The sequence below is a fragment of the Ctenocephalides felis genome, unplaced genomic scaffold (assembly GCF_003426905.1).
Source record: "Ctenocephalides felis isolate EL2017-DRISC unplaced genomic scaffold, ASM342690v1 CF-g0.4_SCAFFOLD_00845, whole genome shotgun sequence".
NCBI classification, from domain to species: Eukaryota; Metazoa; Arthropoda; class Insecta; order Siphonaptera; family Pulicidae; genus Ctenocephalides; species Ctenocephalides felis.
In genome coordinates this window covers 84,419,846-84,431,265 of record NW_020536999.1, presented here as the reverse complement: position 1 = coordinate 84,431,265, position 11,420 = coordinate 84,419,846, and positions in this window count along the sequence as shown.

The window sequence follows — 11,420 nt, the reverse complement described above, 5'->3', positions numbered from 1 at the left end:
ATCACCTCCTGTAGTCGCTAGAAAGAATATTACCACTGAAAAAATTATACAAGATTACTTTGATTCCCAAAAATTGAACCCTAATGTCCGATTAGTTAAAGAACCCTTAAATGATACACGTCCGAAGAATGTAGCTATAAAAATCACTGAAGGTACCAGTGCTGATCAATCACTACCAGCAAGTCCTAGGAAGGATTCAGCTGTAATAAATAGTCCTTTAAAAAAAACAGCGTCTTCGTCCATAAGTGGGACGCCGAAGAGTGTTCCAAAGATTTTAGTGTCTGCTACCACAAGCAGTGTTAGGAAATCATTGTCCAATAATGTTTTGGATGAAGTTTTGAATAATGTGGAGGCTTGTAGAAACTTGGAAGAGATGAAGAAGGTTCTGACGAATCAAATTAAGAATTTGAGGATGCCAGGACAAGGGGAGGCTGTTCATAATAATTCAGAAGTTGTTGTGAATGAAATTTTGAGGAGCGATGGGAAGAAATCTAAAGGTAAGTAACTGAAAAATATATTTTAATAACAAAAATATTCTGCAACTTTTTCAAGTTTTATTTTTTTTTCTGTAGTAAACAACAATTACCTTTTTTGTGCCTCCTGATCTTTATCTTTGTCAATAGCACTTCTATATACGTTTAAAATATTTACAGACAACTCTGAAAATGAAGTTACATTCAAAAGCCAAGCAACATCACAATCTCCACGACCAAGAGAATTTGATGAGGTTTGCATTGACATACAGAATAAATTAAGGCATATCCATAAATGTTTATGATAGTTAACTTGTCAAAGGTTATGTTAATTTTTTCACCAGAAAATTCTAATATATTGTTAAAATAATTGTACATCTTATGATAATGTTATCTTTCATTTAGCAATTCCCATCAGAACAATGCCAAGGTCCAAATCAACTCAATAACGATTGTCCAGGACAACTACGTAACCAACCCGTTTCACCTGATACTGTTTGTGCAGAGTCGAGTAATGCTCAACAAATACCACAATGTAAGAATTATTTAACATGATAACATTGTTCTTTATATTATTATATTAAAAAAGACACATAGTGCTTAGATAAATAATTTACAACCATTATTAACCATTACAAAATTATTTTCAAGCATCTGAGATCCATCAGCCAAAGAGAGTTGAACGCTTGAGACCCCTTCTGCAGGAGCCCTATGAGAATGCTCCTGATTACAATGGACATTATGGCACCTTAACTTTACAGGTGAATGAACAATTTGAAGCTACATCTTTGTTTGTTCACACCAAGCGTAAGCAGAAGGTAAGCAACATGATTTTATATTTGCTGTATCAATATTTCAATAATGTATTAATAAAATTTGTATGTAGACATTAGACAATAAACCTAAACATCAGGATTCTTCTTGTGAAGCAAAGGAGGAGTACAAAGTACAAAGTAGTACCGCAAAAAAAATTGTTCAAAATAAGTGTAAACCGAGCAAGCAGTGTCTTTGCGATGAAGAGAAAACTGAGGTGAGTCTTAGAGCCGATTCCGCCGCATAACAGAAAAATGTTGTGGCAAGGCCATGTTATGAATAACTTTCCATACAAAATATTGACAAAAATCATGCGGTTAGTGTGCAGTCAGGCATATTTCTCAGATTGTCGTATAGAAATTCTAATCTAGGAATCGCACAAATGTCAAAAAAAAAAGATAACAGGGTCTTTTTAACTCAGCTTCATAACATACAAGCGGCGCTGAAGTTTATGTGTAGAAAGCCTGAATGCACAGCAAGTACATGATATTTTGGCAGTATTCAGTATGATTCAGTAGCATAATGTATGGAAGTTGGACCGTAATATATTTTATAAATCAAGTTTTATGGCAATTTTCAAATTTTGTGCTGAATTTTTTAGATGAGGCCAAAAAAAATTGGAAAACCGCCTCCAGTTCGAGTACTCTGCGATAAACCACCAACGAGTTCTACCGGAGAAAAAATAAGAGGTACAGGACAAATACTTGAAAAAATATTCAAATTATTTCATATATTTATTATTAACGCCGCATTAGTTATAATATGCATTATGTATTAACTTTCTGAAGAAGAAGATTGGGACTAAATTGAAAAAGTATGTGTGTTTGCGTGTGTATTTATGTATGTCATCCAATTTTTTACCTTTAATCTATGTTTTCTAAAAAAAGATTAATACGATTTCAAAAATTTAAAAACAATTTAATTTCGACAATGACTAGTGTTCATTAGTTTTGTGCGACGATAAGTAAAGGCGTTTCTTTGTGATTAGCAAGTGTAAATTTATTTGTTTACGTTTTAGCCTAAAATCATGAATCAGTTTTAGAATTTCAAAAAGTGTTTGAAAGATATTGGATGGGTTTATACTGATTTGTTTTTAGAAGATCGCCCGAACTGGTTTCTTCGTAATTAATTTTGAAAAAAAATCACGACGATCTTTATGAAGTTCTTTTTTGCGATAGAGATCATGATCTAATATTTAATCATCTAAAAGAAATCAAAGGTGATGAGACTTGCAGTCAAGTACACTTGAAGAAGACTATGATTGGTTCAATTGTTGCGTTATATTTTAATTAATTAACTATTATGAATAAGTTTTATTAATATTTATAGGTAAATTATACTCTGATGCATTATGCGCTGGTGCTGAGAGTGCAGAAACTCCTCCAACCATGGTCTCCAGCGGGTCTAGTCCAATTTGCACAGGTTATGGCAACATGCAACAGGATGTTGATATTAAAATCATTGCAGGTACATAATAGATTTATGGACTGATTCTGCCACATAACAGGCCAATGGCAAGTCTATGTTATGAAGAATTTTTGATACTAAATATTGTCAAAAACCTTGTGGTCGCTGTGCAGTCAAGTGTATTTTTTAGGTTGTCAGAGAGAAAACCTTACCTAAAAACCGCACAAATGTTAAAAAAATGATGTTAGATAACAGGGTCTTTCTGACCCAGTTTCATAACATACAAGTGTTATTACAGTTTATGTGTAAAACACTTGAATGCACAGCAAATACATGACATTTTGACAGTATTCAGTATGATTCGGTAGCATTATATATGGAAGATGGAGCATAACATGGCCTTGCCATAACATTTTTTGTTATACAGCAGAATCGGTTGCTTAGATAACTTATTTATAATATGATGAAAATAATTATATAAATTTGGACATCAATTCGAAATATGTATTTTATTACTTGTAAAAATCTAATTCCTTAACTTAGTGTTATTAGAAAATGGTTGATTTTTACCTAACATTATTTTATTTAAAATGGTGTTTTTCGACAGATCCATCACTGTTTGATCCTTATGCTAGCCTCACAGGACAATGCTTTTATGCCAACAGAAGTTACGAAGGTAATATATTTAATACGCACACACATATAATTATATATATATATATATGTATATTTTGTAGAGTTTCGAACAAGAATCCAAAAGTAATAAAAAACAAGAAAAGTTTTTAATAAACAATTTCTTTATTTATTTATTTATTTACTGTCGACGTTTCGAAACTAGGTACGTTGTTCCATCTTCAGGACATCTGTCAAGAAACATGATCTTGATGAGATGTCAGCAAACATTATGTTTAAGAAAAGAAAATGGATTTTTCTTAAATATTAAATTAATTGAAAAACTAATAATGTACAGAAATGTGATAATATGATCAAAATAAAAATGATAAAAAATAAATGAGTGGGTTATCTAACAGGATATTAAAAATGATAACATTTTTAAAAGTTATAGAAAATTTTAGAAAAGGTTAATGACAAAATTGAATTAATTACATGTATGTATGAATATATCTTAGCACTTTTTCACTAAAACAAAATTTTAACAAAATCAATTTGAGTTGTTTTTTCAGCCGAATGGTTAAATTTTGTAACTCAAAATTACTAAAAGTTTTGTATTTTTTAAAATTATTATTTGAAAAACACAAATAATATTACTCTCTCGATATTACGAGATTGGCAGTTTAAAACGAACTGTCTAAGTCTGAGTCATGCAACACATGTAAACCCTTGAGCACTGTGAGATTGTATGTGTGTGTTTTTATATGTTAGGATGTGAATACTTAAATTATTGATCTTAAATGGAAGTCGATATTAATTGTTTGTCAAAAGGTGTAAAAAATTTAAATATGAATCATGTAATAAATTGTGATCTGATCTAATGTTGATCTCCGTGAATAAACTCCTAAAGATGCAACTTTCACGATATAAGATCTTTGGAGTGAAATTAAACGAATGGGCGTTTAGAGTGTTGTACTAGAGTACTTTTGAATTTTTTTTGTTTATGGTGGACCACACTTAATTCATGTTGTCTCATTCTTTTGTGTACATATTGCGAGGTTTGTCCAATATATTGGAAAGCACAGTCATTACAAGAAACAGAATATACTACATTAGTATTGAAATTGTATGGGGTAGGGGATTTAATGTTCGTAAAATGTTTTGTTCTAACAGAATTTTGACAAAATAATAATAATTTAATAAAAAAATTTGTTTTAGTGAAAAAGTGCTAAGATATATTCATACATACAGCCAATTAATTCAATTTTGTCATTAACCTTTTCTAAAATTTTCTATAACTTTTAAAAATGTTATCATTTTTAATATCCTGTTAGATAATCCACTCATTTATTTTTTTATCATTTTCATTTTGATCATATTATTACATTTCTGTACATTATTTGTTTTTCAATTAATTTAATATTTAAGAAAAATCCATTTTCTTTTCTTAAACATATTGTTTGCTGAAATCTCATCAAGATCATGTTTCTTGACAGATGTCCTGAAGATGGAACGTACCTAGTTCCAAAACGTCGACAGTAAATAAATAAATAAATAAAGAAATTGTTTATTAAAACCTTTTCTTGTTTTTTATTACTTTTGGATTCTTGTTCGAAACTCTACAAAATATATATATATATATATATATATATATAAAAATATATATATATATATATATATATATATAACTAGATGACTCGACATAGTAATACCTTAGCCTAGAATTTTTTAATATCTTATACTAATTTACCTAAATTTTTTTTTAATTACTCTTCACACTAAAATGCATATACATCGATAGTTTATAGTTTATAGTTTATAGTTATAGATATTAGCGATGTTATAATTTTTATAGTCTTCAACCATATTTTAACTGGTTTTTAATAGTTATATCTAATTTACATTTTTTTTAGTAATAGTTAATATACATTTATTACCAGGACGCTCCTGGGGTCCTCAGCTCCAGCAAGTAATTTTTTACCCCTATTATTTTACCTGTTTTAATAGTTTATTATTAAAATCGCCATTTATTAATATTTGGCTTTCGAAACATTTTACTTATTTATTTTGGGCATTTTATGCGATTTATTCTATTGAAAAAATCATAGAGAGCAAAAAAATTCTATACTTTCATTATTAACCAGGACTTCTTCTAATTGATATCGCAAGGGCTGAATATATGTATTCATCTTTACTTTCCAATTTGTTGTTTTAACGTTTTTTAAAAATATTGTGCAAAGATTAGTAAAAGATGCAAAGAAATTATATATTTCTTGAACTATGTTGAAAATTTCATATCTGAATCTCATAATTTCATATCCGCGCCCCCTAAGGCCATTCAAGTATGGACCGGCCTTGATTATTACTTAATTTCATATTTTAATTGAATTAATTTGTCAAATCCTGCTCAAATGTGTATCATTCAATCTGCCATACATATACTAGTATGTCCAAAAAAATTTTTGTTTTTATTTTTATTTTTTCAAAAAATATTTTTGTAATTTTGGATTAAAAATTTTAAAAATTACCAAGGCTAAACACAGTCTAAGCGCCACTCTGGTGCAAATGTTTACCCAAGTGCGTTTAGACTGTTTATGTACTTTTCCAATTTTGTGAAAACTTTCGAAAAATGTGAAAATGCCGCCAAGCTATGCACAGTATAAGTGAAAATGTCGTACAGAATTGTTTGCAAATGCGTTTAGACTTTGACTATACGGGAGCACTTTTTCAATTTTGTGTAAATAGGCAACTTTTTTTTAATTTGAATTCGAAATGAAATGACGATTGTTAATGTTCTGGAGTTGAAATGATTTATGATTTACTTTTGATTTGCTCAGATATATAACAAGATAGCAAAAATAATGAAACATTTGATTATCCGGATTTTCGATTATCCGAATCCCAATCGACAATTAGTCCGGTTAATCGAGTTTCTACAGTATATATACACACACACATGTGTATATGTAAATGTATGATAGTGCATCTTTTCTTATGACCCCTACCTTCAAAGGATATGGGGTTCCAAAAAACAATCAAATACGAACATCAATCATATTGATATGAACACTGTAATTATAAATTACAAGATGTTCAATTGTTTCGGGGAGTATGTAAACTCGTGCAGTACTTCGCGGTGCGAGTTATCCGATCGAACATTTCAAACGTTGAATATCAGTGATGATCAGGATAAATAGGAGACATGCATTAAATTTAATTTAATTAAGACAACTATCAAATCCGTGCACGGTGTGTGGACGATTTTTATTTGCTATTATAATTTGCTATTATAAAATTTACTTACTTATTATTTTTTTATTTCCTTACTCACGATTTATTACTTATATAAAATTGAGAACAATACTGGTAAATTAAATTACAACTATGGAGTAATGTCATGGAACTTGATACTTGTAGTCTACACAGTTTTGCCAATTAGCCAATTGCGACACTTAATAATAATAATAATAGAGTTGTAAATAAATCAAAACTATTATTTTAGTGCAATATCAATTTTATTTTTCTAGTTTCAAGCATTACATAAAATAGAAATTTTTTAAAATTTATAGTTTAGTTACAATTTACATAATTTATATATAATTGTCATAATTTACTTCACAAATAATATAGTTTGTTTAATAACTATTATTATTATTAAAAATTATTATTATTAAAAATTATTATTAATTAAAATTAATGTGATCTATTTCAAAAAAAAAAAAACAAATAGAGTAGAGATATAACCACATATACTTATCTATGAATATAACAATGTTATCATAAAAGTATATAATAATATACTGTAATGAAAAACATAGTATTCCAAAATTATTCATTGTAAAATTGAAAGCTCATAAACAATAATATCCTACAGTTTTCTTTTTGTTCGATAACTTCATGACTAATTCTTTTTGAGTATTTGTTATTAAATTTTTTTTGTTTATAATCATTTTTTAATGTTTTTATTGGTTTGTATGTATTTATTTGATTAGTTTATTTTATATATGTAAAAAATATATTGATGTCCAATTTTATGTTTATTTAGGTGTTAACTTGTGCAGTTATGAGCAATATATACAGCAAACGTGTTACAGAACTGACAATGCACCAGGTAAATATTTTGATTATTGATAATTTAACTATATATATATATATATATATATATATTAACTATATATGTATATATATATATATATATATATATATATATATATATATTACTATATTTTATCTTTAGATGGTTTAGACGAAGAAGTATCAAATTTTGCTCCTGAAGGATTTATATATACGAATCAAATTGGTAAGTGAATTATCCCTGTATTGTAATAGCCATTTTAATAATAATAATTAGTGTCAACCGTTATACACATTCATATAATGATAAATTATAAATAATATATTTATAATATAGCATTAAAAAATTGTATAATATTTAAAAACAATAATGTAATTAAAGTCATACTTCAAATGTGACATGAGCGGTTTGTCATTGTAATTAGCATTTAGAAATGAACCTTCATTAGAGAAATGAAGTGATTGCTGATTAATAAATTCTATAATATTCGTTTACACAGTGGATTATGTTAAACAATGCCTAAACAAATATTGTTTTCGCAACTTCACTCATCATGTAATTGTGTTTGAAGAACTTCATGTAATTAAAATTAACATACATTCATTGACTGCTTGTATTTTTTTTACTTTTTTGCTGGCGCTGTAGTCTCATTCTTTGAACAGTTGTAATATCTGTCTTGCCTAAAAAATATTTTCCATTTTAATAACTTAAAAGATTTATAGAAACTACGAATAATATAGAAATAATTTCTAATCAATAAACTTACGTTTAGTACATGGCGCAAATGTTTAATTTGTTTTATTATTTTCAAGGAACAGGGTAAAATGTTCTTCTGATTCAGGAATTTCTCATTAAATCAAGATTTGTACTTCGATGTAACTTTAAAATGTATTAAATGTGTTAAATTTATCTATGCCGATTTTGTTTGATATCGGTACGCATACGACGTTGATGCCGGTACGCATACAACGACAGATCTCTATTCATAAATACGACGACTAATCACAATCCACCCGTATTAAAATTAGTTCATTAAGAGCGAATGCATGATAGTACAGTTCGAGCGTAACGCATTTCCGTTGCGTTCTCACAAATTTACACCTTAGTCTCGCCTAAAGAAGCTTTATTTCAATAATTTAAGGATGTTATTATTTATTTTTTGTCCTGATTGATAACTAATCAATTATTTAAAATCCTGAATTCGATAACTAGTTTATGATTATTACACAGTACATAAATATCAGTTTCTCGCAGAAAGAGCAATTTTATCTAAGAAAGTGTACTGTTTAAGGATTTAAATCTAAATTCGTCGTCCATTTTTAGATCTCCGATTATTTTGTTTGGTAATTGAAAAATTAAGCAAATTTATGATAATATATGAATACCTTGAATTACACCTGCATCTGCAGATTATCAGTAAGACTTAAGGGCAAAACATGTACGACAATTTTCACATTAATAATTATTTTTGGCATTCTTTGGAGTGCACTAGCACTTGTTAACTCCATGCACCATATTTATTTATTTATTTATTTATTCAACGTCCAAGACAATTATACAATATAATTACATTTTAAAGTGTACAAATTATAAACTAAAGATAATATGAGAAAAGTTGAGAGTTTATTCTTACATACTAGGAAAGATTTGTATACTAAACATTCTAAATTTTCATACCAGAAATAATTTATCACACCTTTGGCCGGGTCAGCTAGTATATATATATATATATATATAATATTAACTAAACAAAATATTTTCAATTACTATTTATCATTTTTATTTCAGATATATATGACAAAAGCAACCAGACACCAGAGTCGTGTCTCATGGGATGTTACAGTGCTCCAATATATCTTCAGGAAAACAGTATGCAAGTAAATGCAAATTGAAATCAGTTCTAAAAAATGATATTTATTATTGTACTGTATTATTTATAATGTATAATAAATTTCATTATATTTAGCAGGACAGTGCCAATCAGTCGACCACAATGTCACGTAATTCTTTGATGATGATGAATACTATGCCAGTCAGTGTAATCAAAAATACTATAAGTGGTGAGCCTAATAATAATTTAAATTTTTAACATTTAGCTGCCTGTGTTTTGTAGTATATTTAAGTTTGTAGAATGATTTTCTGTTAATTTAATACTGCAAAATATATTTTGGTGTCTATATGAACCACAGTCATTGTAAAGCTTTTGTAAACAAATTAATTATTTATTTACTTCAAAGTCAGATTTTAAGGGAAACGTTTGGGAAATATTACTTTATATGAAAGAAATGTATTGGACAAATATTTACAATTGTGATTTTTTGTTTATTATTTTAATTTTTCGAGGAATGTGTTTTATGGCTCCAAGTGATATCGATCGTGTACAGTGCAGTATTGGGGAAAGTTCTGACATGACAGAAATGCCTCAAGCAGTCTGCTTATGTCACAGGGAAAATTATTATCAAGGTATGAAATTGTAAATTATATATATATATATATATATATATATATATATATATATAGTCTTGATAATTTGATGTTGATATAATATATTTTGTTTGAGTTTAAAAGTCGGGCGTGACATCAATAAAAATAGTGTTTTTTATAAATTTATTTGAAATCATACGTTTCGGCTAGCATCTTAGCCTTCATTCAGTGGCAATCAATTTAACTATAAAAATTAAAACTAAATAACTTACAATTTTGTATCCTAATATAACAGATGAAAGCATTATTACTCCATGGTATGAGTATGTGTACCGTGGTATATATATATATATATATATATATATATATATATATATATATATATATATATATATATACAGGGCCGGTCCTGTCTTGCTTGCGATGCATGCAAAAAATGCGGGCGCACGCCTGATGGGGCGCCAAATCAAGATTCGGAAATAAATTTTTTAATATATTATTCGTTTTTTTTTTAATATAAAATCTAGAATACTTAATAGATTATAATAAACAATCTAACTTAACTATGGATATGTAGAAATAGAAAGCATATTCAGTTTGCAATGTGATATCTGTAGAAACAATTAATTACTCATGCAAATTAGTAAATTATTGTTCTGCTTATTATTTAACGAACTTATTAAATTTTTCTTAGATCGAAGTTAATGTGGAATCGAAAAAGAAATTATTTAGTGTTCAATACCGTAAGCGCAAACCTACGAAAGTTTAAATTATTGGGCATTATTGATGAAAAATTGTAAGGTGATTTAGTTTGAATGAACCTGTTAAAAAAAATAGATACAAATTATAATAGAGAAAAATAGGAAATAGGTAGTCAGTCAGTGCTTAGAAAATGACTATAACACCGAAAAACTTAATTGTAACTTTTGTATTTATTGAAAATGTTTCGCATCTGATTAACTTTGAACTTTGAAGACATGCTTAGTTAGTTCAGGAAATATGTAATTTCTTTGCATCTTTTAAAATACGTTAAAAATTTAACTTTAAAACAACAATCTAATATTCTGAATCAGACGGGGAAGTAAACATGAATACAATTTGACTTTACAATATCAATAAGTTACTGATGCAATTTTGGATATTGTAAATAGTGAAAAAAAAATTAAAATTAAATTTAAAAAATCTAACATGAAAAATGAATGTTATGTTCAAAAATAAAAATGAGTTTAATGAAATAAGTGAAAAGTTTCAAAAGCCAAATATAAATATTACATATATGTTAGAAATACTTGAAAATATAAAATATTTAAATATGGTCAACCCGCAAATTGCTTTAATTTTCTAAATAAAATTAAAATCAATGTATTTTATACGCTTTTAGATTATTTCTAATTCTTTATGTGAATTTTTACGTAAATATTCATATAATTTTAGAGATAAATGTTAAGACAGTTAAAATTATTAGGGGGGGGGGCGCTAGAACAAATCTTGCATGCGGGCGCTCTGCACCCCAGGACCGGCCCTGTATATATATATATATATATATATATATATTTATAAGATAATATAAGATAATATATATATATATATATATATATATATATTTCAACATCTCA